The sequence below is a fragment of the Xiphophorus couchianus genome, chromosome 9 (genome assembly GCF_001444195.1).
Source record: "Xiphophorus couchianus chromosome 9, X_couchianus-1.0, whole genome shotgun sequence".
Lineage (NCBI taxonomy): Eukaryota > Metazoa > Chordata > Actinopteri > Cyprinodontiformes > Poeciliidae > Xiphophorus > Xiphophorus couchianus.
The window spans coordinates 9,178,472-9,204,368 of NC_040236.1; the positions used below are offsets into that span (position 1 = coordinate 9,178,472).

Genomic DNA, 25,897 nt, shown 5'->3' on the forward strand with positions numbered 1-25,897 from the left:
GCTTGACTAAGTCCATATTGCCATGGAAACAGAATATTTTTGGTCTCAGAATATTTGCTGTAGTTTTCTTTTTTTTTGGCGATGCAGTTACTTTTGAAGCCAAGCCACCCCACCCCCATAGTCACACATTGTTCACATGAGACCTGAGAGCAGAGGGCTTTGGTACAGGGTTATTGTGTTAACCTTAAACATTATTAAAGAACTGACGTAACAAAATGAAATGGAATGAAATTCAGAGAAGGGAAAAGGCTTAATTAGTTTAATAAGAGTGGGGAGAGTGGGAGCGGTCGGATGTGAGGAGGTGGGGGTAGAGCGGATGTTTCAGAAGTGGTGTCTGTGCCATTGGGTGTCTCTTGGAACATGCCAGGGGTACAACAGGGGCATTAATCCAGCAAATTGAAAGGTGTTTGCAGAGAGGGGAGTGTTCACCAGAGAGGAACTCCCTCTCAAATCCCTGGAATAAAATATTTCAATCATCAGAACCATCTCCACTTAAGTTCTCTCTGATTTGCTTGACTGAATTTGTGAGCACTTGTTTTATCAAATTTCTTCTGTAAAAAAAAGAGATGGACGTTAAGGAAAAATACAATGAAACATCTGTGAGATGACTTTATATTAGGGGTGTCTGAATCTAGTTTTTATATCCAGTTATATTTATTTTTTTATATAATTTATATTCCCCCATTACTTGATCCTTAGCAAAAAAATTCTGCAGGTCATTCTGTAACACTTTCTTGGTTTATTGCTGGCCCTGAAAGACTTACTGGTTCAGAGTTCACTGGTTAGTTTGTTTCTTCATCTTACTAGCTTTCAGTGTCCATTAGGTGAACTTGTGTAACTTATTCAACACATTGAAATAGTCAGACTGTTCAATTTGAAGTTGTACTCAATTAAAATAGAAGAGAAATATATTTTATTGTTCCCACAGTGGGTCAATTCAGATGTAACAACAGCAAAGAGACAGAACACCGAGACACTTCACTTTATTTAATTGTTTGGTTTTCAAAGAATTCCACAGAACAAAGACAATATTCTAGTTGGCATGTTTCATCCTAATGTTTTATGATTGCTAACATTATTTACAGTTTATGGATTTTCCACTCTGACATAATACCTTATGAGCAGGGCAACATCAGGTATCTTTCAGTGTAGATACTTGATCTTTGAGTAAATTCAAAGGCATTTGATTTCTTCATATGAAGATCCATAGTTTTAATAGGAATTTAGTTAAGTCCTAATCTGTCATGAACTGTGGGATTATGTTGCTTACAGAACTCCATAAATCATTCACTTCTTTGTTCCTTTTTTTTGTTTTCTGGTCTTTGATTTGATTTAAAATCTTTGATCTTTAAATTTTGTTATAATAAAACTCTGCTAATAATGAAGAGACTTTCGCAATATACAGCTTCCAGACATTCAACATGCCACACTTATTTGCTCAAACAGTAACTAAATGTTTGAGGAAATAAACTGGAAAGTACATACATTCCAGAATGTACTTTAGACATTCTGGAATGTTCAGCAATCATACCGTATACTATAGCTCAAAAATGAGCAAATTCCCATTCAAAAAGTGTGTATCATCTTAAATATTCTTAAATATTGAGATTTTAGTCTGCTCAGTTCTGCCTCTTTTGAGCTCCTTCAGAACGAGCTGTTTTGGGGTCTCTTGCCACTTTAAATGCTGGCCACGCCCCCAACTCAACATTTACTATGGTTTGGGAAAATGGCAGCAAACAAATGCACAATTATACAACCGTACGACTTTGGAAAGCAGAAGTAAAGCGCCTGGCACAACTATCAAGAATGCAGCAAGTGGTTTCTGGATGACAAGTCAACAACAAAACACTTGCCTTTTCCACCAGCAGCTTATTGCCAAAAAATGGCTGGGAGTTTTTTTAAGTGCTCGGGCTGTTTTTAGAAGCAACGGAGACCCAAATGGAAGTACAAAGTGTGAATTTTGCATAGAATTTTAAGACAGTTAAAACAAATGTATAAGCTCTAGCATGAACACAAAATGAAGGCCAGATTGACCCTTTCATTAAACAGTTTTTTTTATTTTTTTTTTTTATAAAATCCATCTTTATACCAGAGAGGCATTTTCTCTGCTAAATCTAACAATTTAGGAAGTGGGGGCTGTCTGCTCTTTGCCTGTGGCCACCGTCAAATCAGTTACAATCATCGACTTGATGTCAGTTGTGGACATCCTCTGTTCTTAGACTCACAGGCAATAATTGTGGTTGGAGTAAATGACAAAGTGAATTTAGAGGCTTAATCGTAGGAAGCTTGATGGATGATATTCCAGTCAAACAGACCAAACATGAAAAGGGAGATTAAAAATGGTCTTCCTTTCCGTTATCCTCACAGACAATCCCATTTTTAATCTTGTCTATGTAATACCAAGATTTCCTGTGTCAGATCCTGGTTTAAGTGTCTTTGGTTTTTCTCTTGTGAACTTTGTTTTCTCTAAATATGTGGTGCACATGTCTTGTCTATAGATTTTTAAAAGTCATAGCTTTCATCTACACTTAAAAAATGACAAAACAATTCAAAAAGGTTATTGGGATAGTAACTGTTTCATCACCATTTGTGATTGACTATTTGTGATTTTTGCTATTCCAGTATAACATTATCTGCATGATTCAGTTCAGAGATTGTCAGAATTTTTAAACAGAAACAGTGGTGATCACTGGAATCACCCTGAGCCCACGGTGATTCCAGTTATAGACAGGGGTTTTACAGCATTCAATTGTCACTTATACAGTGAAAGCTGTACAGCTTCATACTGAACATAACATCATGTCTGACTTACAAGACTTACAAACTTTGTTTATTTATGATTTACAGTAAGTGTTAGAGTGGCATGTTTTGGTGCATTAGCTTTCTCAGGCACTTTTTTAGTTGTTGGAGAAACTCAGGATTCACCTGGGAGCAATTTATGAATTGAGGACAGATGAAGGGGAAGAAAAGTCTAAGACAAGCATGAAAACCACCATATTTAAAGAGTTCAACCTTTGGAAACATTTATTCTGTTTATGAAAGAATGTGTTTTTGGTTTTCTCATAAGTATTGCTAAAATTGCATCTCATTTCATTTTTGTGAACCCAGTATAATATATTTTCTTAGCTGATTCTATCATCGCATGCCTGCTGTTGTATATATATTTTTTTAAATTTAATATATACCATTATCATTTTGGGAACTAAATGTTGACTATAGCAGAAAGCATAAGAAAAAAAAACTGTACATCTAAATTTCAATCTACTGATGGTCCCTGTCTTTTATCTTTGGGATAATTTGAAAAACATAAATATTGCACCCAATATTGTGGGTTGTTCTGAACATGCCCGTTTTATAGTTATACTACCTTAAGGGAAAAAAAATGCAATTACAGAAATGAAAATGTCTAATATTCTGGCAATATTAAATGCCAGAAAGGATTTTAAGTTATAGGAAGTAAGATCAAGTAAAGTAAAATATTAGTAAATTAGAGTAAAATATTACTGATAAACTTTAACAATCCTTTTTCAGGTCACATCGAACTCACAGAATGTGGTTGAATTCTAACTGGATTAATACTTAATGTTCCTTTCAACAAATTACTATGTGTGAATGCCAGAGGCATCCTCACAAACACAGAGAGAAGGCCAAATGCCAAAACCTTACAGTCACCCATTTCTCCAGTAACTTATTTCCTGTTTCAAACTTGTTCTCTGTGCCCACAATTCATCTGTCTGCTTCTCATTCTTTCCACTCATATCTTCCTGTTGCCCTAGAAAACAGCAACTAAATAATGCACCTTATGATTAAATCACAGTATTAATTTTAAATGTTCTGATGTGAATGCAGAAGGAGCAAAAAGGGCTCATACTGTTAGAAGAAGAAAACAAAGAAACTTGTTCTATGGAAAATCTGACCTGACTCTTCAAAAAATCTCATTTAGTTAGCTTCCTGTCACAACATGTTGATTGCGACTTTGTAATTAAAAAGCAGCATCTCACTGAAGACAGATTCTTATCATATTTCCATTACTTATTAAAGGGGGGTTATTATGCAGTAAGATCATGTGACCACCCAAAAACCAGGATGAAGCTCAGAGGAGATCGGGGCTTTTTTTTGACACCTAAACTTTGGAACAACATGCCCTCTGATGTTAGACAGGCATCATCTCTTGCATTTTGTTAATCTCCTTTAAAAAACACCTCTGTTTTCACTGGCTCTTAATACATCTTAAGTTGTTGTTTTTCTAATACTTTTACTCAACTTGTTTGCTGTTTGCTATCTCTGACCTAGTTTGATTTTTTTTTTAAATTGTTTTAATCTTTGTTTAACCATGATGATGGTTGGTGTAAATTGTGAAGTGCTTTGGTCAACTGCTGTTTGAAATGTGCTATACAAATAAATTTGACATTGATAACAATCCTTTAGCCCCCCACACCAAAGAATCACAACCTTTACATGGAGGAAGGTTTTGAGCACCCCATAATCCTTGGAGGTATGTTGCCTGAGGCTCTGGCTCCTGTTAGTGTGTCTTTACAAGGGACACGCAGAGGAAGGGGGCTAGAAGCGAGGCTAAGCATGGCCGAACACATCTCTTAGGCTTGGAAGAGCAGGAGAAAAGGAGGACCCTCCTAGGTTGTGGGTTGTGCCCTGTGCTCCATTCTTGGCTCCTTGGTTTTAGCTCAGAATATAGTGAAAAGTTAGACGGAACATCAAGATTGGATGCTTTGTGAGCTGGGTGGTATTTGAAGGTAGGGATCTGGGCGTGCTGATCCCTACCTGGTAGAAGAGAAAGATAAAGATACAGATAAAGGATAAAGATTGAACAGATTAAGATTGAACAGTTCTTCCGTAATTCAAATGCTGGTCTGGACTGCTGTGATGAGGAAGGAGCCAAAACAAATTCCCAAAACTCTTGATTTTTAAGGTAGTTTATGCTGCATGACCAAATACGGTGATGAGATTATCGATCATCACTGACAGAACAAGGTCCTGTATGCAATTAAAAACATCAGCAGGGTCTTGAACAAATTTTACACAAGGACTATCACTGAATTGAATATTGCTGTTGTCCAAATAGTGATTTGGGAGTAACATTTATTGTTTGAATTACATTTTATCTAGTTTATGTTGACATATATCCTTGTTTACAAAATCTGCTGTCACTTTAAGCCGAGAGTGACATATATTTTTTGTGTTTACAGTTGTCTTTATGTTCAGAAAATATAACAATTTTAAGGTGCCAACATTCAATGTTTAATGTTGGCACCTTAAAATGTTGGCTGTGAGTGTGACAGAATGTGTGCATGTGAAAATATATTATTTCTGGTTCTTTTTTTAGATCTCCTTTTCACATCTTTTGTGATAATGTTATGTAGTGCAATAAAAGGTTTATCATATGCTGGTATAATGATAAAGAAAAGAAATATTGGAATAGACTCAGCCTTATAAATAGGTTGAAAAGTTTAAGCTTTCATCCTTGGTGAGCTCAGACGAGAGTTGCTCTTATACACATAATAAACGCCTGCTGAGGTGATTTGGGCATCTTTTCAGGATGGAGGCAGCGCACACCCAGAAGCTGCTGAAGGAACTGAAATTTCCCACTTGCCTGAGAACACATTGGGAGAATGTTCTGGTGAGAACTGGTTAATTTCCTTCACGAGTCTTTACCCCAGCAACTTTATGTAGAATAATTAGAAGATGGAGTGTTGGGGGCGGGGGGGTTCTGAAATGAAAATTCTCCAATTGAAATTCCAACTTTGGATTTAAATGTCTGAGTGGAGGCTCAGTGTGGATTTGTCATTGAAATGCAAACCGCTTCCCATGCAGTGCTGTACACTGAGGCATGAAAATTTACATAAATTTTGATTTTCAACACATAAAAACCAGCACCTTTTCAGCCAACATGTGAGGATTTGGAAATGCATTTATTCAGCATGCAGTCATTCATTATTCATGTTTATATGCAGGCGCCTCATGATTGCTTTGTTCAGAGTTGGGTCTTGTGTCAGCGTGGAGTCTTTTGACGGCTTACAGCTTAACTCCTTGAAATGTAGCTGCTTCAGATGTAATGAGTGTCTGCAGACACTCTGGCTCAGTCTGCCAGGTCCACCAGCTGTCTGCACACAGCTTGGCCACTGTCACTTTGAAAGTGAGTTACACAGGACGTCCTGGTGGCCAAGTGGCTCAAACTTCCTCCCTCATCTGTCACCTCAGGTTTTATAGCCCATTCTCTATTATGGCAGTTTGCTTCAAAGCACGAATTTGTCTGGTATTATAAACCACTAACCCCTGACCATTTGTGCCTTTTTGTCCCTCTCAGACCAGACATTTTTAGTCAGATTTTAACAAATGCTCTCTTCTGCTGAGTTTACATTCTTCCTTTAAGCACAATGTAATAAGTGACCTGGTTAACAGGTAATTAAAGATGGAAATTGGCTTAGGCTTAAGCCGACTTGGGGATTATTTTTTCCAATCTACTGTGACTGTTATTAATGTTTTTACTGGGTGACTAAATTACTTTAATTTGATTAATGGGATTGCAACAGTCCAGTAATTTTATTTCTCAGCAGCAACCATTATTCTGTTACTTAGGAAAGTAAGAGTGGACATGAAATTTTTTAACCAAAATCACTTCAAAGGCTCCCCGTAGCTATTTTGATTTAAAAAAAAATACCACACTGAGTTGATACACTGCAATGAATGTAGTCTAAAAAATAATCAGACCGGTACTCAGTAGTATAAAAAGAACAAAATACAAATCAGTTATTACCTCCCATTTACTTTGCATTTCAAAGGAAAGGACCTTCCCAACTTGTCACACCCTGGTTAACAGTTTAATCCTGACACGGATGAACCACACAGCAGCCCCTTTGTGTGCAAACTCCTGAGTGTCTTTTAGTTGAATGGTGGGGAAGTGATGAAATCAACAGGAACGGATGGGGAAGGAGGGAAATAGAGGAGATGATCCGAGGCTGCTCCGACAGAAGTCACAACAAGTGATTGTCATCAGTGAGTCGAAGAGATTAGCCAGGGGGTGTTGAGTGCGCGAATGGAAGAAATAAAGTGTCCGAGCGAGCTGAGAGCCAAAAAGGTGAACAGATATTAGAGCTTTTATTTTTCTTTTGTTCACAAGAATTCCCCAATAAAGTAGTAAATGTAGTGTTTAAAATGTGGCTTGTGCTTAAATATGAACAATGCTTTACCAAAGTGTTCAGACTGCTTCACATTTTGTCATGCTACAAACTGCAATGTACTTTACAAGGACATTATGTCAAGAACTACACAGCATCTGAGATAGTTGCTCAGGGAAAGGCCATTCACACATGGTTTTTAAGTTTGTTTTTTTTCCAAAGGGAAAATCTGAAAAGTGTGTTGTGTATTTTTCTTTTTAGCTTATTAAGTCAATAGCTTTTTGAGTTACTGCAATTCCAGTCACATGTCTATTGTGTGTACCAGCTTTAAAAATGAAGTGCCTGACTTTTTTGTCTAGTAATTTTGTATGAAGAGTGTGAATATTAGTTTTAAAGTCTTGCAAAGGTTTCTCCATAGGATTTCACTCTGATTGGGACATTTAAAAAATTTCAGCAAACATTTGAATGTGAACATTTCCATTGTGGCTACAATATGGCTGTATGTTTAGATAGAGGATTCTACTATATTTAGATCTATCCACCTTCCCATCAACTTCCAACGTCCTGCTGAACATAAATGTCTGCACAGCATGATGCTGCTACCACCATCGTAGCAGTAGTAGGGATGGTGTGTTCAGGGTGTTGCACAGTTCTAGTTTTCATGGCATTTTGTCCCTTGATTAATGATCTTCTTACACAATGTCCAAGCAAGTTGTGTCATACTTTTTTTTTCTTCTTTTAATGTGTCCTTTTTGATATTGCGTTACTCAGAACTGCTTGATAGAATAATAACTTTGTTGTGATTATGTGCTTAAAGCGGAGCGTAAAGGAGCTTCTTCAAGATACAGAGCCCTAATTTTAAGGTAATTTTCAATTGCAAAATCAAATTTCCTTGTAGTCATGCTTGGTATATACATTTTTATAGCAACTGAAGGTAACACAGTCACTTGATAATGATATTAAATGGTACTATGTGCCTGGAATACATACATAATGTTTCCCCTTTTCAACATGTTTTCAATTATATTGCACAAAGGCAGCTACTGTCCAATTATATCATTACAAAAATGTATATTAAAAAGCCTCTCCTTCCATTCCACACCCCTCACTCCTCACCCCCCAAATATAAAATAAAATAAAGATTGTTATATTGTCAAAAAAATTAGAAAGTTTAAGAGATGACCTCATGACTCAGGAAACTGACCCATCTGGCACACACAGTATGAATAAAGGTGGTAGAAGACTGTGTGCACGTTTGCACAGGTAAAAGTTTGAAATGGAGCCAAAAACAATTTAAAGATAACAACAGAAAACAGCAGAAGTAGATCAAAGAAATACAAACAAAAAGTTTTTATACATTTATTGACACAATATCAAAGGGACTTTTCCACACATATGCCAATTATTGCCTTTGTAGTCAGAAGAAAGGAAATTTAGATTTCTCTCTGTTTTCTTCCACAAGTCTAAACAGATCCATATTTAACTGCAAGTCTTCTGTTGTGGACATAGATGAAAAGAAAGTCATTGTAATTTTTAGTATGTTCCAAGTTGAACTGAGAAACGTAAAAAAAAAAAAAAAAAACCCTCCTGCTCATTGTTAGAGAAGCCTCATAACTGCCTGCTTTTTACAGCCATAATGTTGTGACTGAGTTTGAAATTCTGCCCTGTGCCTCCTGTGGAAGTGGACTTGATCGCTTAACCTCCACCCTGTGACCTCTCCTGGTCACATGGTTGGCTAAGCAGTGACCTGACTTGACCTCATTGCTGAAAGGGTACACCGCTGTGTTGGAGAGGTCACTTAGAGGTACTGCTAATAACACTCTGCACACTTTTGACTCTTGGATCTGTAGGCTAACGTGGCTAAATGATTTTTGATGTAGAGATATTTCAAAGCAGACTGTGAAAAACATATAGAAAAAAATGGAGATCCTGATAATAATGACAGGCAATTCTAGTAGAATTCTGGCCCTCCATGACACCAACATTTTCAATGAAGATTATTTTTTCCATTCCCTTATTGACTAGCTGCATATTTGCTGATTTCCATATTTTGTTATGGAAATCAATACAGCTAAACAGAGACATGGAGTGTGAAGCTTCTATAAGACAATGTTGTTAATTGTTATTTTTCTTCATTAAGTTATAATGTGACTAAAAGCATTTTTGTCAATAATAGCTGCATGCTCATAGCAATTTAGCTTCAGCTGCGCACACCAGTGTTGTAGTCAAGACCACCTAACCCGAGACCGAGACAAGACCAAAATTGATAATCAAATTGATCTGAAAGATTCACATTCCCATAAAAATACCTAGATATTAAATACTTAGAGCTGAAATAAATTTAACCAATATTAAAAGCAGAACAAACTCTTTGTTCTGCTTATCTAAAAAGATAATGCCCTGGGCATTTGCCCATATCATTTATGTCAGAAATCATCACTGTCTGCACTATTAAACGTAGCAATTGAGGCAATTCCCCGATGGTAAACATCGCTCAACTATGAACACTGACCAAACAGCAACAAGCAAGAAGTAACCAAGCACAAGGCGTTCATCATGACTGTTCTCACTGTTTCCCCCACTGCATGAAGCCAGGCAATACAATGCACTTTGAACAAAAACAATCAAAGAGCAATGCACATGCTCTTTCGTTCTTGTGTTTTATTTATTTGCTAATAAATATCAATGTATATAATTAAATAAAATAATGATAGCTACTGAAGTACGCAGAGGATTACAAGAACAAAGAACCGCTCTCAGTGAGGCTCCAGTCCCATCTTCTTAGTAAAGAGAAGTTAAGGAGACTCGGATTGTTCGTGAATGTCACATCACTGTATTGCAGACTTTTGGACACAGTATTGCCCTATATATGAGACACGTTAGTCAACACCTCCACACAATAATTCAGCGCAATGAGTGACTTTTTTTCATCTTAAATGCTTATGTATCTCTGTACAACTAGCTGTGCTAACATCACGTCAACGGAGCTTATCTTTCTTTGAGCTTCTTTTCTAAGTGACGAAAAACGTTAGGTGTAGTCCCCACCGTCTGTGAAAGTGTAGCGCTGCTGAATTAGCTGTCGCCATCGGATTTCTTATGATGTATGCAGCACAATTATATTACTGACGATTAGACAGGCATCTTCTGCCGCTCAAAGAAAACCATTGTGCATGTCTCAGAGCGCTGCGTGCGAGTGAAAGGTGGGGAGAGGGTGGGGGACATAACGTAAACACGTAATTGGTAAGTCATGTTATTGCTTGGATTTTAATCCATGCGTTTTGCATCCATTGGAAACAAACATGTTAACAAATAAACTGGACAGAATCCTGTAAGTTTAGTGATATTTTCACAGTTGCAGTCTTGACTGGTCTTGAAATAAAATCCCGAGTCCTCAGCGCCCGAGACCGAGACAAGACCGAGACCATCAAAAATGTTCTAGAGACCGGTCTCGAGTACTAAAACACTGACGCACACATAGCTAGACTATATAAATTTTGTTCTCCAGGTGTGGCAGCTTTTGATCCAAAGCAGGAAGTGTTTCAAGACGTGACATTAATAAATCAAAGTGAAATTAAAAATACTGGAATTGGAGCCAACCCTCTGTAGGCTTCTCTTGGATTTTAACTGCTAGTCAGCTACATCCTGTCTCTCAGATGTCTCTCCACAGCCACTAACACACAAACACACACCCACGCAAACTAACCTTCTGCCTCACAGTGTGTTACTCTATACAATCGCATACTGCCAAAGTTACTAGATAGCACAGGAAACGTATTTATACAGAACACTTAATGATCAACTTTTTTTGCATTCCACCAAAATCCCCAATAGGGGTGGTGGAAGATTCTTTTAGTATTATTTTTTAATTTGATCTATTTATATAAAAAGTTTGTTTGAGAATTCAATTGGAGTTGTTTCACCAGTTTTTAACCATAGGGCAAGTCTGAGTGCAAAGTGCCATTTGGTTCTGTTCATTAGTTTTACTTGGCAAAACTTAGAAATATTTTTGCAAAGCAGACGAGCAATAGCAGTACAAAATCAGCACCAGGGTCCTGGTTTCTGTCAGGAGAATGAATATGGTGTGATATTGGGGTTGGTGCCACTTGCCTTCCATTTCAATGCTATAATCAGAAAAACATGACTGTTTTCATTTCTCCTTGTACATTTTCTGAGCTATGTAATTACCCCTGTCATCTGTACTGCAGTGCCACGTCATCTGAGCCAACACAAATGTACAACAGCAAATTGGAACTGGGTTAAAAAATTAAATATCTTGGCTCATAAAATTCTGCTAGGAGGGGGTTTCAGTCTGTTTTTCTTTGTTCAAAGTGTTCTACAGAAACCACAGACTGCCCCAAGAGCTTAATTCACTTTCTGTGCCGTCAGTGGAAGAAAGGGGTGGGTGGCCTGGGGAATGCCGCACAAATAACATGTTTGTTTACGCTGCTTGGATGCAAATGATAGACCGAGGTCACAAACTTGGAAAAATGTGTGGAACAAAAGGCGTCTTACATGGAGCCACACTCTGTGGATGGGATTGGAGGTTCATCATTACTCCCTGAGGGGTATGTTTGATCTGGCCTGTCTTCGCCTTGGACTGTTGTGCATGGCTCTGTTAAGGCCGCATCTTCTATGCTTTACTGAGGATCGTTACAAATTCTGATTCAAAAAGTTCAAACAAGCAGTCCCTGAGGAGAACTGCTGATTCCAATGCAGAAAAAGAGAGTCAGGGCACCCCGCCAAGACTTACTCCCGCTTTTCAGAAAACTGGAGAAGATGAGGGTGGAAAGGGGGTCTATAGGGAAAGAGGAATGTTTGAGTGGTTGATTATCCTCCCATCTTCTCAACAGCTGTGCAGAAGGATAGGCCATAGTCCACAGCCTTCAAATGTATACATGTGTGTCACTGATCCAATGTTAGACACATGGAGACTAAAGGGGGAAGAATGTGGAGTGATCTCAGATTGAGAAGAGTTAGCAAGCAAAGATGATTATTGCGCATTTTTCTAAGCCTGTGTGCAACATAAAATAATGAACAAAAAACAAATTTTAAGTGTGCAGGAACAAAAATTATGCACATGAAGTAACTACTGCTTCTGCAAAAAGAAAATAAGAAATGGTGTTTCAAAAAGTGAAGTCCAACATAGCACAAAAAGCTTTCAACCTTGATCTTAACCCATCTTACCCTGACCCGTTATTTGCATTTCAAATAAAATAAAAAGAAGGAAAGTAATTTAGCAGATTAACCCAATTATGCTCCTAAATTGGTCTCAAAAAATTGCAATGGCAAACTAACTATGGCTTGTTTTTGGTAGTTTCAGCTGCCAAGTTGCAAGAAATATCCTGTTTGTTGTCTGGGATTTTATTATTCTTAACTGTCATCACTTTGGTACCCTTTAACATAATGACTGCTTACTTGCTTGTTAGCTCAGTAAACCTCAATGAAAGACTGACTAGATGTTTTACAGTTTTTCCAGGCACTTTGATGCAGTTCTCTGATCACAGGAACAATTGTCATAACTGTTTGCTCAAACTCAACAGCAATTAGTCATTACTGCACATCAAAGAAGCATTTTCTCAATCATTCTGTGAAATTGAGAATGTTTTTGGCATCCATCAATTCCTTACACACATTTCACAGCTTTACCCAAAGGGATTTTAAAGAGAGTCTGTTCCTCCCTCCGTGGAAAGATCCATTCATAATTTTGTGCTTAACCTGGGGTCGAGTCCTGAAGATAGCTGCCTAAATAGAGAAACCCAGACTTTCTTTTCCCCAGGCACATGGAAGAGCTACACTGGGGGAATCCTACAGTTCTCCCACGCCAGCTGAAGAACATAGATCGCCCAGTGTGTCCTGGTCTTTCTTCTTAGTCTCCTTTAACTGACTCCCCTTGATGTGGAGGAGCAACAACCGTACTCTGAGATCATCCGGGATGCCCAAACTTCTCATCCGATCTCTAAAGAAAATATTTTCAGCCACTTGTATCTGTAATCTCATTCTTTTGGCCACATGCCCAGAGCACATCCAGTGTAAAGTATTCAGTGTCTTGTTTTCATTTACCTTACTATAGTTTTTCTTGATTGCTTTAAAGAACCTAGAATCCACTCAGTTTTCATCATAACTAGCTCAGCAGAACAGAAGGCAGTTCTTGCACAAATGTGTATGATTTCTCTTGGGTTTGGCACATTTTCCTCGCTCTTTTGGGAAATTGTAAACACAAATGCAATTCAGACAGTCCAAACTCCATTGTTCTAACTATGATAGCCAAATAGATAGTAAATACTAAATTAATATAATACATGTTTCTGTTAGCCATTTTAGGTTAACTTCAATGCTAAGGTGCCTCAATTTATCATCCCTCATTAGCAAACAGCTTTTACATTTCACAAAAAAATAAAAGCATTTTCTTTTGTTATTGCTGATTTATGCTCCTGCAATATTTCTGAATTGCTTAAACTCATATTAAATGTTTAAATATGTATGTAAAAAAAAAAAAGTAAATCCACCTGCGGTTGTAGAGTGCTTATGTTCTGTGTCAGCCTGGGTGATATAAACTAAAAATGGAAGATAATGAGTGCATTTTTACTAGACTGTATTCAAAGCACTTCTGCTGTCTCTTGAGAAAACTGCATGTACAAACAATGTCTCTGTACACTAAGACTGAAATAGATTAATTTGTGTTTGACATTTAAAGTCATTTTGTTACCACGTCTTTTGTTTGGAAGGTGCACACACTTTTTGGGGGGTAAGTGAGGAAGATGAGAGTGGAGATGGAGGGAAAAGAGAAAAGAAATGGATAAATTAGTGTTAAATTGGGAGCTTGGTGAGGGGGATGCTGGATCCCCTGGAGAGCCTGGCCATGCATTAATCTTCTCCCTTTGACAGCTCACTGAAAGTTTCTCAAGAAGGGCCATTTCCTTGAGCTATTATAATGCTTCACTCAAGCACAACTCCTTTGCTGAGAGTTTGGTAAAAAGAAGACCTGATAGATGAGGAAAAGACTGTGGCAAAACCTTTGAGACCTTGGGAAAGAATATAAAGGATCATTTAATGTATAAGCAGTGAACTGTCACACAGGAAAGAAGGAAGGAAAAATAGCTCATAAGGGATACAATGATGAGGATGCTCATCATGGAATGATCTCATTTCCCAAAGAAAATGAACCATTCTAAACAAATAGTAACTAGAAAAAAAATCAAATATTGAAGAGGAATTTGACATTTCTCTGTCTTCTCTGGTCTATGAGAATGTTTTTACATCAATCCCTGGAATATTGCACGTCTTTTGCAACTTGTTTTTCTGTATTTCATACCACGCCAGGTACAGAAAACGTATTTGTGCTGGTCAATACCAATTCAGTGCTTATGAACAATGTCAGCAGATTTTTTTACACAAAGGAGTGTGGACTAGCAACATGATGAGCACTGCCGACAGGAAAGGCTGGCACAGATCATCTCCCAGGAAAAAACAGCCATGCTACTGTTACCCAACTCTGACGTCTGTAATTATAATTCACCACAGCTTGCACAAGGTCAGGGCCACTGGCTGGGCCAGGTAGCTTCCAAATCAGTCAGCAAATTAGTTTCTTGTCCTAGGTCCAAGTTCAAGGACAGCAGCCTCCCCTGAGGGCCTATGGATGTTATGGTGGAGAGAAGATTGGGTGAAAAAGAACTGAATTGTGGAGGAAAGTTTTGCACCTGGTGAAATTGGAGAAGCACAAAATATAATTTATAATGTGATACAGATCACCTTAATGAGGAAGAAGAGGCATTTCAGAAATATATTGGTTGAAAATAAACAGAACATTATTTCATGTGTGAGTTTTTCTTAGAGTTTACGTTTACCAGAGACCAAAACACAACAGACAGGACATATTGTATGATTAAACAAGGTCATATACAATGAGGGCGGGAAGAGGTGAAATTTAGACGCTCTAGATTATATAGACAGCAACTACGTTTTACATTCAAATTCAAAAATATTTTACTAATTCCAAAAGGAAATTAAATAACTCAAATAAATCTGAAAGAGCTTTTTTGTTTTACAACATGCTTTTTTCACTTTTAGCATCACCGTAAAATCAGGTTGAAAATTAAAGTCTTAAGACATTCATTCAATAGTTATTTCATAAATGACCATTTCTGATAACATATATGTAATATAACAAAATTCCCACAGTTGTCAATAAGTTAAATGCTTTTTATTATGAAGCAAATAAATGTGGCTTGCAAAAATTGCTTCATAATCTGAAAAGTACACCAAGCGATCATCAAAATCCCATGGTGGGTTAAGTGGTTAGCAGTATTACCTTACAGCTTCCACATTGCCAGTTCCAAAAACTTGGCACAGCTTTTCAGTGTGGACTTTGCATGTTCTCCCAGTGCATACATTTTGTCTTTTTTTTAAGATCTCATGAATCTAGGTTTAGTAATGAAAAAAGAGCAATTTTCACTAGCATTCTCCAGGCACCTGGGTATTGAAACTAAAAGGTGAAGGTTTGGGTAAAAATACGGCACATCGTGTGAATAGGTGTTAAGGGAGCCCCGAATGGCTGCTGTGAGAGATGCAAGGATTTCTCAAACATGTATATGAATGAGTCTAACCAACACTCCAGGTATTGAGTAAACTCCACCTGTTGCTTTTTATAGTGTAGGGTTAATATTTATCAGCACTGATGGAGCTTTTGCAAATAGTTACATGAGATAAAGCATTACTTGGTCATTGCTATGACATTTCAGTAGATTTTGCATACATGCTGTAGCAGTCGGATACATGTGTATAATGAAGAACTTGCACTGCTTTGCAACCAAACTATCTCACAGAAGGTAAATACAGCATTGACAATGACACTTCCAAATCTTTGTGTTTAAGGTGGACATCAAGTAAGTACATCGAGAGCTCTAAAGCTGAAAATTCTTCTTGCTTTGACTGTGATCTGACACAAGAGATAGATAACCTGTATAACGATGTGTGACCGTCAAGGAAATTGATACTTAATAAATCGAGATTCACTCTTCATTATCCAAACCATCATTCAGCTTATGGAAGAAGCCGGACCTACTTCAGTTTTAAGATCAAAAAGTTTTTTTCGTCACGGTGGAGGGATAGAAAAAACACGCATCTTTCCTGACCCTGGAGAGCTCTGATCATCAGTCTTCAAAAGGACTTCAAATGGGCTCTGACAGAAAGGGCCAAGGCAATCGAATTCAACATTTATGATGGATCAAGAGCTTTTAGTCTGTTTTTACTTGTCAATTTGTGCTATTTTAGCTCCAGATAACAACTTAAGTGTAAATAGAGAGTTGCGATTTGAAGAAAAAGAAGCCCTAAAATGTTGGTTTTTTTATGAATTTCTTTTTGGGGCAAATAACCCTATAGTAGGAGATAAAATTCTGTTTAGCATTACATAATGCACACAGCTAACCATTCACATACATACATACTTGAAATTTGACCTAAGCAAGTTCAAGACAAGGCAAGTAATATTTGCAGTCTGACCATCCTAGGAGATCCATTTTCAAGGATATTGGCATGGACAGTTGCTCTGAAGTCCACCGTCTTTAGATGTTTCAGGACTGTCAGTTCTTTTCATGGAAACTGAGTTGAGGCACATCTGTTGCCCAGAAGGACAAACCCAACTTCCCCTACTCTTTACAATTAAATGATCAATAGGGAATGTAATCTATAAATGTTCATCCACTGTTTTTCCCACACATCTGCAACTCCGGTCACAACTATCAAAACTTTTAAAGTGGTGAAGGGGTTTGTCAGCACATCTGACAGGTGTGTCTTATCTGTGTATGAAATAAAATGATGACTCTGCCACCTGCAGTTTAGAGAATGCAGAGAAGTGAATTCAAATGTGTGAAATTTAATAGAAGATGAATTCAAGTTTCTTAATCCACACACAAGACCTTATGCAAACTGATGTGTTATTTAAAGCCTTTAAGGTTTGTCACATTTTTTTGCCATGTTTTGGCAAACTTCAAACTGTTTTATGTAAGAGTAATCCACTATTGAATACATGTCACTCTAGATTTATAAGTAGTTAAGATACTGTGAGATACATAAACTCAAAGAGACATGATTTGTGTGAACATCAGCTTTCTTTTACACGTAACTGGAAACATTTTTTATTGTGAATGTCTGAATAAATATAATGTGCAACATCACAAAATAAATGAACAAACTTAATAATTTAATTCCACTTGAATTCCTCAGTTCAGGTTGTGTTTCTGAGATGTAAAAAATTGAGAGGATTTCTGAGGCAAAATATTGCAGTGGATTTTATTTAGGGGTATCTAAAAAAGAACTTACAGAAAAACGTACAGCAAAACGTACAGAAAATCATAAGTGCTTTTCTGTTGACTTAATAATTGTGAGTTCAAATCTTAAACTACATTGAAAGTTGTAGTTGTTACTGGACAAACTGTGGAAAAGTTCAATGATATAAATTCATTTGATAGGCACAACAGTAACTACCCAAAACCAAAAAGTGTTACTCAAGTATGAAAACTGCTTTTATAAGAAAATATTCTCTTTTTTCTTGCCTGCCAGTCAGGAACTAGATAAGTAAATTGATGTATCCAGACATACACTAATTAAATTAGAGTGGGAAGTAAAATGTATGCTGTACATGCCCATGATTAGTCACTGTCAACATCTCACCAGAACTGTCTTTTGTAACGGACTACATGCTATTGCTGATAAAGTAAAAATAAAGTCCTCATTGCAAAAAGGCGGTACACAAGGCAGGTTGAAAGGGTCATAAGAAATGAACATGTTGAACCAGCATAGACATGCTGTACAAGGGGCTCTAAATGTGACTGAGCAGTGATGGGGCTGACTGCTGCGAGTAATGGCTTCTGTGTGACAGGGCCTTGGGAAATGGAGTTGAAGCGATCAATATCTTATAATGTTAACAACGATTCCTCCTTCCATTGTGCTCCCTGAGACAAATCTATTAAAGATTCATCCCATCCCATCTTCACCATCCACTGCCAACACAATAGAGAAGAAGGAAAGGGGGAGAACAGAAAAAAAATAGAAAGGAAGCAGGAACAAATGCCAAAACACAAAGCAGTGCTCAACACTTACATTCAAAGACAAGACTTGTTTGGGGATGGGGCATGCTCTGGTTATATGCTTTGTTCGATTTGCAGGTCGATAGAAGGTGTTTTGCTGTGAAGTGATCCTCTTGTCACCACAGTGGCTGGCCGATAATGAAGGAATATTGACAAACACAGACTCTGACAATGTTTTTGAAAAAAAAAAAACGCTTGACTTTGTAGTATGGGTAAAAGAAATGGAAAGCCTTTATAGCTCACAATACATTACAATGCATTTTTTAGTTTTCTTATTTTTCCTCTTTGAATGTGTGCTTGTGACCAGGATGTATGGTGACGACAGCTCCCATCAGCCAGGTCTGATTTGCCACATGTGGAATTTTCATTACAAGGAAAAGTCAAACAGTCACACTTCCACGGAGCATCATGACAAAGATGAATTGGGGGGAGATGTGGTCAACTGAGGGCTGTTGAAGTCCCAGCTGCTTCATGGCCTTTTGGCTTTACTACAACCACCACCCACACACATAAACATTTACACACAGTAAATTTATATATGTTTAAGGCTTTAGAATGGCATACTTCTTTAAAAAAAAAAAAGGAAGAACCAAATAAAGGATACCTGTTCTGTAATCCAGCCTATATTAAAGGACAAACTATGAAAGGTAAAATAAAAGCATGCCCAGAAACAGGCAAACATGTTGACACATCAATGGATACAAATAGTCTAGAGGCCCTGTGGATCCCCCTGCACCCAAGCAACTGTACGTTCTGAAGTTTTACGATCTTGACCTCACATGCAAGTGCCACAAGCTCATATAGATAGAATCAATTTAAGTAAAAATATAATGGCCCTGGCTAATCCTTCCTGCTATAACACCAAAATCTGGACAGCAATGAGGTTAAACCCCTCTTACTCCGGATGTGAGACAGGGATGTCTGTAGTTGGCAGTAATTAATGTGTCTTTATGCGCATGCATGTGTGTGTGAAAGTGGGGCACACTCCTGTGTCAGCTGTGTCATACCCCCTGGCACTTGACGCCACTGACCTGTCAATGAGATAGATAGGCCTGTGATGCCGACGATAATGTTGGGGCAGATCCGTTTACACCCTATGATGTCTCACTTTCCCTTAACATGCATCTCTATGGTGGCTTTGCCAGAAGACGAAACCCCGCCCCTTTACTTTGAAACAGCATGGTCTCCCAACGTCTCTTCTTCAGCTTCACTTTGATGGTCTCTCACCTCAGACATCTTTATTAACAGCTTTATTTTGGGCTCCACGTCCAGTCAGAAAAGTTTATGTCTGCATCCTGAAAGTATACAAAAATTAACACTCTACTCTGGGCAAAACTGTCAGAGTGTCTTGCAAAAGACATCAAACTAAAACCACAAACTTTAAAGTGGTTTATTAGGATTTTATGTGATAGACCAAGGCAAAGATGACCATATTCCAGAGCAACCAGTTGTTTTAACACTACAGATGCAATTGTCCTGGAAAAGTCTGAAATAGTTTAATGAAGATCAAGAAACACAGAAGGCAGGGCAATGATAAAGATGTGTACAGGTTTAAAACAGAATTAGAACATAAAATATTATACCAAGTTTTCAATACGTCAGATGACCACTCAATCTGTCATCTGGAAATGAAAAGAGTAAATTACAGCTAAAAGTGGCCTAAAAGTAAGACTGGACAAAGTCTGTGGTTACTCTGGGAGAATCTGTTGATAGGAAAACTTCTACTTGTGAGCTTCCCAAAATTGTCATTTAAAGAACAGAGGCAAAAAAAAATGTAAATACAGCACACGTCATGTGTTCTAACCTTGAGTCCGTTTTTGTAAGTGTAAACATGGTGGTAACAGCATCATGCTGAGGGTAATGTTGGACAATAAATGAGGGACAATAAAGCTGGTCTAGTGGATGAGTGCAAATATGGAACACTTGTGGAATAAAACTTGTTGGATGATGCAATAACAATAAAACCATATTCATGTGTTTATATGCAAACTTTTCAGAAGAACAGTGCTGATAGAGACATACCCTATCGAACTCGCAACTGTAATCACAAGAAAAGGTGATTTTAACAAATATTGACTTACTGCATTTTTTAGTGGTATCAAACACAAAAGTAGATGCTGTTAGATTTTTAAAATGATTAGTAAATAGCTTTGTTTACTTTGTATAATTTTCCTTTCACTTTAAAAGCTTGTGTTACGTTGACCTTTGTTGTACTGTATAAAAACTATAGTGCATGCATAAGTTTGTGGTGGTAATGTGACAAAATGTTCAAGGGTTCCAGAGGTAAGCAAACTTTTCCATGGACTCTGTGTGAGTTTTAATGGATTCCAAATATAGAAAGATTGAATTTCTGTTTTATTTTTGCCACCAAGTTTATCAGATTTCAAACCAACATTTTCAACACTAAACACGGCTTTGACCATTAATCAATAAAAATACCAGATTGCCAACACCTAGAAACCTCCCATCTTTTAGCCACTTAACTATTTAAATCAGTAGTAGCTGGTGTTATGAACTTTAGAATAAACAATAAAGATGTGTCATTACTTCTAACGTCCCAAGTCCTTCCTAATGCAGGATGGGTTTGCATTTCAGTGAGTGATAATTTATGTTCACAGCACCCAGTCATGGTCAAGTTTCAATCAGTAATATAACACCAGCATGTGGGATAATCCCCACCATCATCACAGCAGTTTGATTAGGTTAATTCCATTTAATTGCTTTTTTTAAAAATAAAAAAAACTCAAGTAGAAATCATACTGTTGCAGTTTAAAATTATTGAGGATGATTTGAAAAATGAAATTAGCTGAAATCCAATTAGAAGGTTTAAAGTCTAGAGAACCATGCTTGAAATCATTAGAGATCATGAATGCACTGTGGTGTTTGGCTACAAATTTTTATTTTGAATCTCAAATTAATCTGGTATATTATGCTTTTACTCTTCTAAATTGTGGATTAGTAATTTAAAGTTTTAATGACTTTTCTCCAGGACGATTTTAGCTGGCATTAAAGACTGAGAGGATTTTGCGGTCTACTGACTTAGTTTGGAGGAATTGTTAAAGGTTTTTACTCATTATCTGTTTTATAAAATAAATTATTCTGGAGACTAAAGAGTTCATTCCACTTAACGCTTTAACAAAACTCTGTCTGTGTCAGGAAGGCGAGACATGAGTCCCTTATTTTTGTACAATTGCACACACACACCCAAGGGGATAGTCAGACAGACAAATGCCCTCAGACAGATACATTTTCACGCAGAGGGCCTCCAACATTCTCAGCAAACCCCAGAACACACAATCACGCTCACACAGCCTCTCAGTGGATATAACCTAACCCTTAGCCTGTTATATCACTCTCATGTAACGGAGCAAGCCTAATGAGCGTGCATACACTGTGCTCCCTGTACAAATTAATACCTCTGTGCTGCTTGGGTCTGTGGGAAGCATCGCAAAGCATGCAAATCTATGTGAGTACACATACATTTGTCCAAAACATTTCCTCTGACAAGAAGATACGCCCACACAGACAAATGGGCTCATGGACAGATAAATAGAGCCGTGTAGACATTCTCAAGAGATATACTATCTCATAGGGTGAATCTGCTTGAGACTGATCTACAGATATTAGCATATGTACTCTGGCTGTCACACAGAGGAGTCTCAAGATGATTGGGACATATTTCTATAAGTAACACGGCACTCAAGAAATGTGCTTAAGGAGAATCCTAACAAGACAGGCGTGGCCGTCTAGTAAACGGGTGTGCTTCTCAGTGTGCCACACGCATATGTTTTCTGTTTCACGGCAGAGTAGAATAACAGATTTTTGATTTAGAGTAAAAGCTTTGTAGTTGTTCCTTGAGAGACTGAGGGAGAACAGGTGGACGCTGCAAAAAACAGAGGAGTTCTTAAACTGTAAAACATGCCCCCGTTTCTCACAGAACTGTGTCTTTAAAGGACATCTTCGCAACCAAGACAAACAAGTCTGCATGCACTCAGGCAGATATTGTTATAGGCATATCAAAATTAAATTAGTCAGTGCTATTGCCTTTCTTCTTGGCACAGCAGAGCCCATCTGCAAACATGAAAGAACTCAGTGGTTGTCTTTGTTTAAAGCCAGCTCTCACCTCCCAAACCCCAACTTAATAAGCGCCCATGTATTTATACAGAGCACATTTTCATTAACTGTAGCAAATTGCATTTTAATCCATGAAGCCCATTTCGTTGTAGAAATCGTTTGACTGGTTTGAGATTGGCATGAGTTACTGGCAGACAGAAGGCGAGGAGACAAAAGTGAAGGATGATAAAAGCTGTTATTTGTTCTTGGTTGTGTCAAAGGAAATTAACCAGATATGGGAATCCTAAAGAGGGTTCAGAGCAGTAAAAATCTATGTAAACTGGAGGCCATCTAACCAGTTTCTTTCTTTCACTTTTAATCCTTGACAAGTCAAAAAATTTAATTACCCTAATATCAAGCTGTCATATACTATGTACATATGTAAACAATGTTTATCTACTTGTTTTATAGCATATCTGACAAGTTGCTTAGCAATATTGGGCACATTTTCAGACAAATCTCCTTTGGTTCAAATATTATCAAACAATATATTTTCAATGGTTTGGCTCCTATTAGACCAGTCTGTTGTTGCTTTGTAAATCTCCAGAGTGGCTTCTCCTCCTGTCGTCTACTTTGATCCCTAAGCCGTTTCAGGGCCTTAATTGCCCTTTAATTTGTGTGACTACTGGACCCTGATGTTTGAGGCTGATAAAGACTTAAAGCTCAGCTGAGAAAAAACAGTGACCCACTGTGTGACATGGGCAGTATGCTTCACTGACTCACACAGATCTTCAGCGACCCTGTGATGCCCACTGAGCCTGAAGGGTGTGCGGTATATTGACGAAACACCAGCAATGGAGGTTTCTGCCTCCTAATTAGCAATGTCGGATGGGCAACTCAAAATTTGAGCAATCCTCCATAACAGAAGTCTTCTCTCTGGAGAGTTCTGCTTGAGGTGCTTATAATGAGGATTCTCCCATGAGTTTGCAAAAACAAAAAAACAAGACAACACTGTGTTGTTAGACAAAGTTATTTGGAAACTTGGGTCCTCGTCCAGTCACTGTTGCAGTACAACTTTTTTTTTTATATCATGGTTCTGATTGTAGAGAAGTTTAGGTAAACTAGGGTGACCAAACGTCCGTATTTCCCGGGACATGTCCGTATTTCACGTCCTGTCCCGGGCGTCCCGGGTTTTTTTTAGAAAGTGAGGAAATGTCCTGTTTTTAAATTACCTTCATTGGACCCCTAAATTTACAGGCACTAAGGCACTGCGCTGCGTGTGACGTAATCCCTGAGCCGCGTCAGTGCGGGCAGCCCTGTTCTTAATCAGAAGATAGATAGCGTGGCTGTCAGTACGCCAACAACATGCCAAAGTGCAAATGTATGTTTACCGACGATTTACAAAAGAGTCCCCCAGCTTCCTCCTGCCACATGTCGATGTGCCTCTGGGCAAGGCACTTAACCCCAAATTGCCTACCGATCTGCGTATCGGTGTAGAAATGTGTGTGTGGGGGTGAGTGCGAATGGGTGAATGTGACTCTAGTGTAAAGCACTTTAGGTGGTGAAAATGACTGGAAAAGCGCTATATAAGTTCAGTCCATTTACCATTTCCAAGATTAAGGAAATCAGGGCTGATTTATCGGTGCACCCATAGTTTCTTTAATTGATCTAATGTAATATTCTAATCCTAAATGTCATTTCATTAGCTTTTAAGTTGAAAATCCTCAATATTAAAACAAAGGAAGAAATTAATACACATAATGTTTCATTTAGTAAAGTGAGTTACTAAAATAACTCATAAAACTACAGATAACATAGTTTCTTGATGGACCTGGAAAATACATAATTCCATCCTTTAACTTCTCCTATTTGCCCATCTGACCAGAGATCTAGACTAGAAAAAAATGTTTTAAGTTTTATTATGTCAGCTACATTAACAGCCAGAAAGACAGTTGCACCAGTGTTAGCTGATATCAGCTATTTAAAACAACTCAAAGTGAAACTGTTTATACCAACAAGAGGTAAATAATTTACCCCTTCACAAAATATCAAAATGTAATTTGGCTCATTATCAGCTTTATTGCAACAGAAATGTATGCTGGTAAAGGCTCCTGTTATTATTGACCAGAAGACATTGAGCAGGGCTGGACTAGGACCACAAAACAGCCAAAACATTTTTGGTCATGGCAGCCCACCATGATTACAGTATTTATACAATTTATGCACTGGATAGAAATCCCAGGACAGGTTAAATTCTGACTCGGTGCCCGATTTTGTTGATGGTGCAGTTTGATTCTACAAAGCCTCTTTCCCATTCTAGCAGGGCTTACTGTTTTGTCTTCTCTGCTGTTTGTGCTTCCTTCCACTTCCTGATGTGGGACTAATCAGTACAACTGGGAGCTCCTGACCAGTCTTCTCAGAGGGGTTTATATCCGCTGTTTGAGTCTGCCTCGACCTTCTCTTTCTTCTGTCACTGTGTTTGTTTAGTTAGCTGGAGACCATGTTGGGCCTTTGGTCTACAGTATACAGTAGTCCCAACACCAGAGCTAATGCACTAATAATGCCAATTGGAACACCCACGTTTCTCAATATGTTTTGTATCTGTTCATTCTCAAGTCAAATCTGGTTATTGTGCTCAATTCCAAGATATGTCTCATTTGTTTTTGTCATGGCTCATGAGCCAGGATGTGATAGACACATTATGAAGATTTCACCAGATTCGCTATGTAGTTCCAGCATCTGACTTGTCTGGTTCATTTGCTTCGAGCAACGTAAAATGTGGCAATAGACATATGGAGTGACATTCAGCGAGGGCTGTCAGTCAGCACTGTGAGCAGGCATGCCTACAGCTTTTATGCTTCAACATTACAGCTCATCTTCTGTTGATTTTTCTGTTAAACTCTCATTGCAACAAAAATAGTTTAATGATATTGTTTGCAAATGTAGTCCATAAGAATTTGATTACTAAAGAATATTTAGCAATAATCCATAGAAAATGTTTACTCCTTGGAGCTGTGGTTACTGAAACGAAATCGAAATAAGCAATTTAAATGTATATCAACAGCTATTTGTACCTTATACGACTAAAAAATAAATGCTTTATGTACTAATAATACATTCTGTTTGCAAAAAAAAAGGTAATTGGGTTTGTTCTGACAAAAATATAGGTAGAGTGAAAATTTTGACTAACAATTCTTATTTTTTTTATCAATCATTTCAGAATGAATGTTAATCTAATATGACCTGTCCAGGGTGTACCCAGCCTCTCGCCCGGAACGTTAGCTGGAGATCAGCACCAGCACCCGTCCCAACCCCTCTAAGGGATAAGGGTGTACAGAAAATGGATGGATGGATGTTAATCTAATATTTGCAAAAAAAACCCAAACAAACACCTAAAATAACATAATGTTACAGTATAAAATATTTTTAATGTTGATTTGCTGGGTTACATGTTATATGTGGAGAAAATACAACACCATAGGAATTTAAGACCACTATTGCAGCACAACTACAACAGACAGTATTTGGACTGCCTGTTGCAGCACATTTAGGAAATTTTGGTATCACCTATTACACAAAACATATGAAACAGTTTAGCATTAATGTAAAGTGAAAAAGCCAAGACAG

The 25,897-nt window shown here is 37.8% G+C and overlaps 1 long non-coding RNA gene across 1 annotated transcript; it reads right to left on the reverse strand.

Annotated features, from left to right (window-relative positions):
* Nucleotides 1-2,480: 2,480 nt before the first annotated feature.
* On the reverse strand, nucleotides 2,481-23,671 carry LOC114151304 (uncharacterized). Its single transcript, XR_003596918.1, has 4 exons — nucleotides 23,393-23,671; nucleotides 12,429-12,433; nucleotides 6,113-6,119; nucleotides 2,481-2,492 (listed from the first exon to the last, which is right to left on the reverse strand). It is a non-coding gene; the product is annotated as an uncharacterized LOC114151304 (long non-coding RNA).
* Between the last annotated feature and the right edge of the window lie 2,226 nt (nucleotides 23,672-25,897).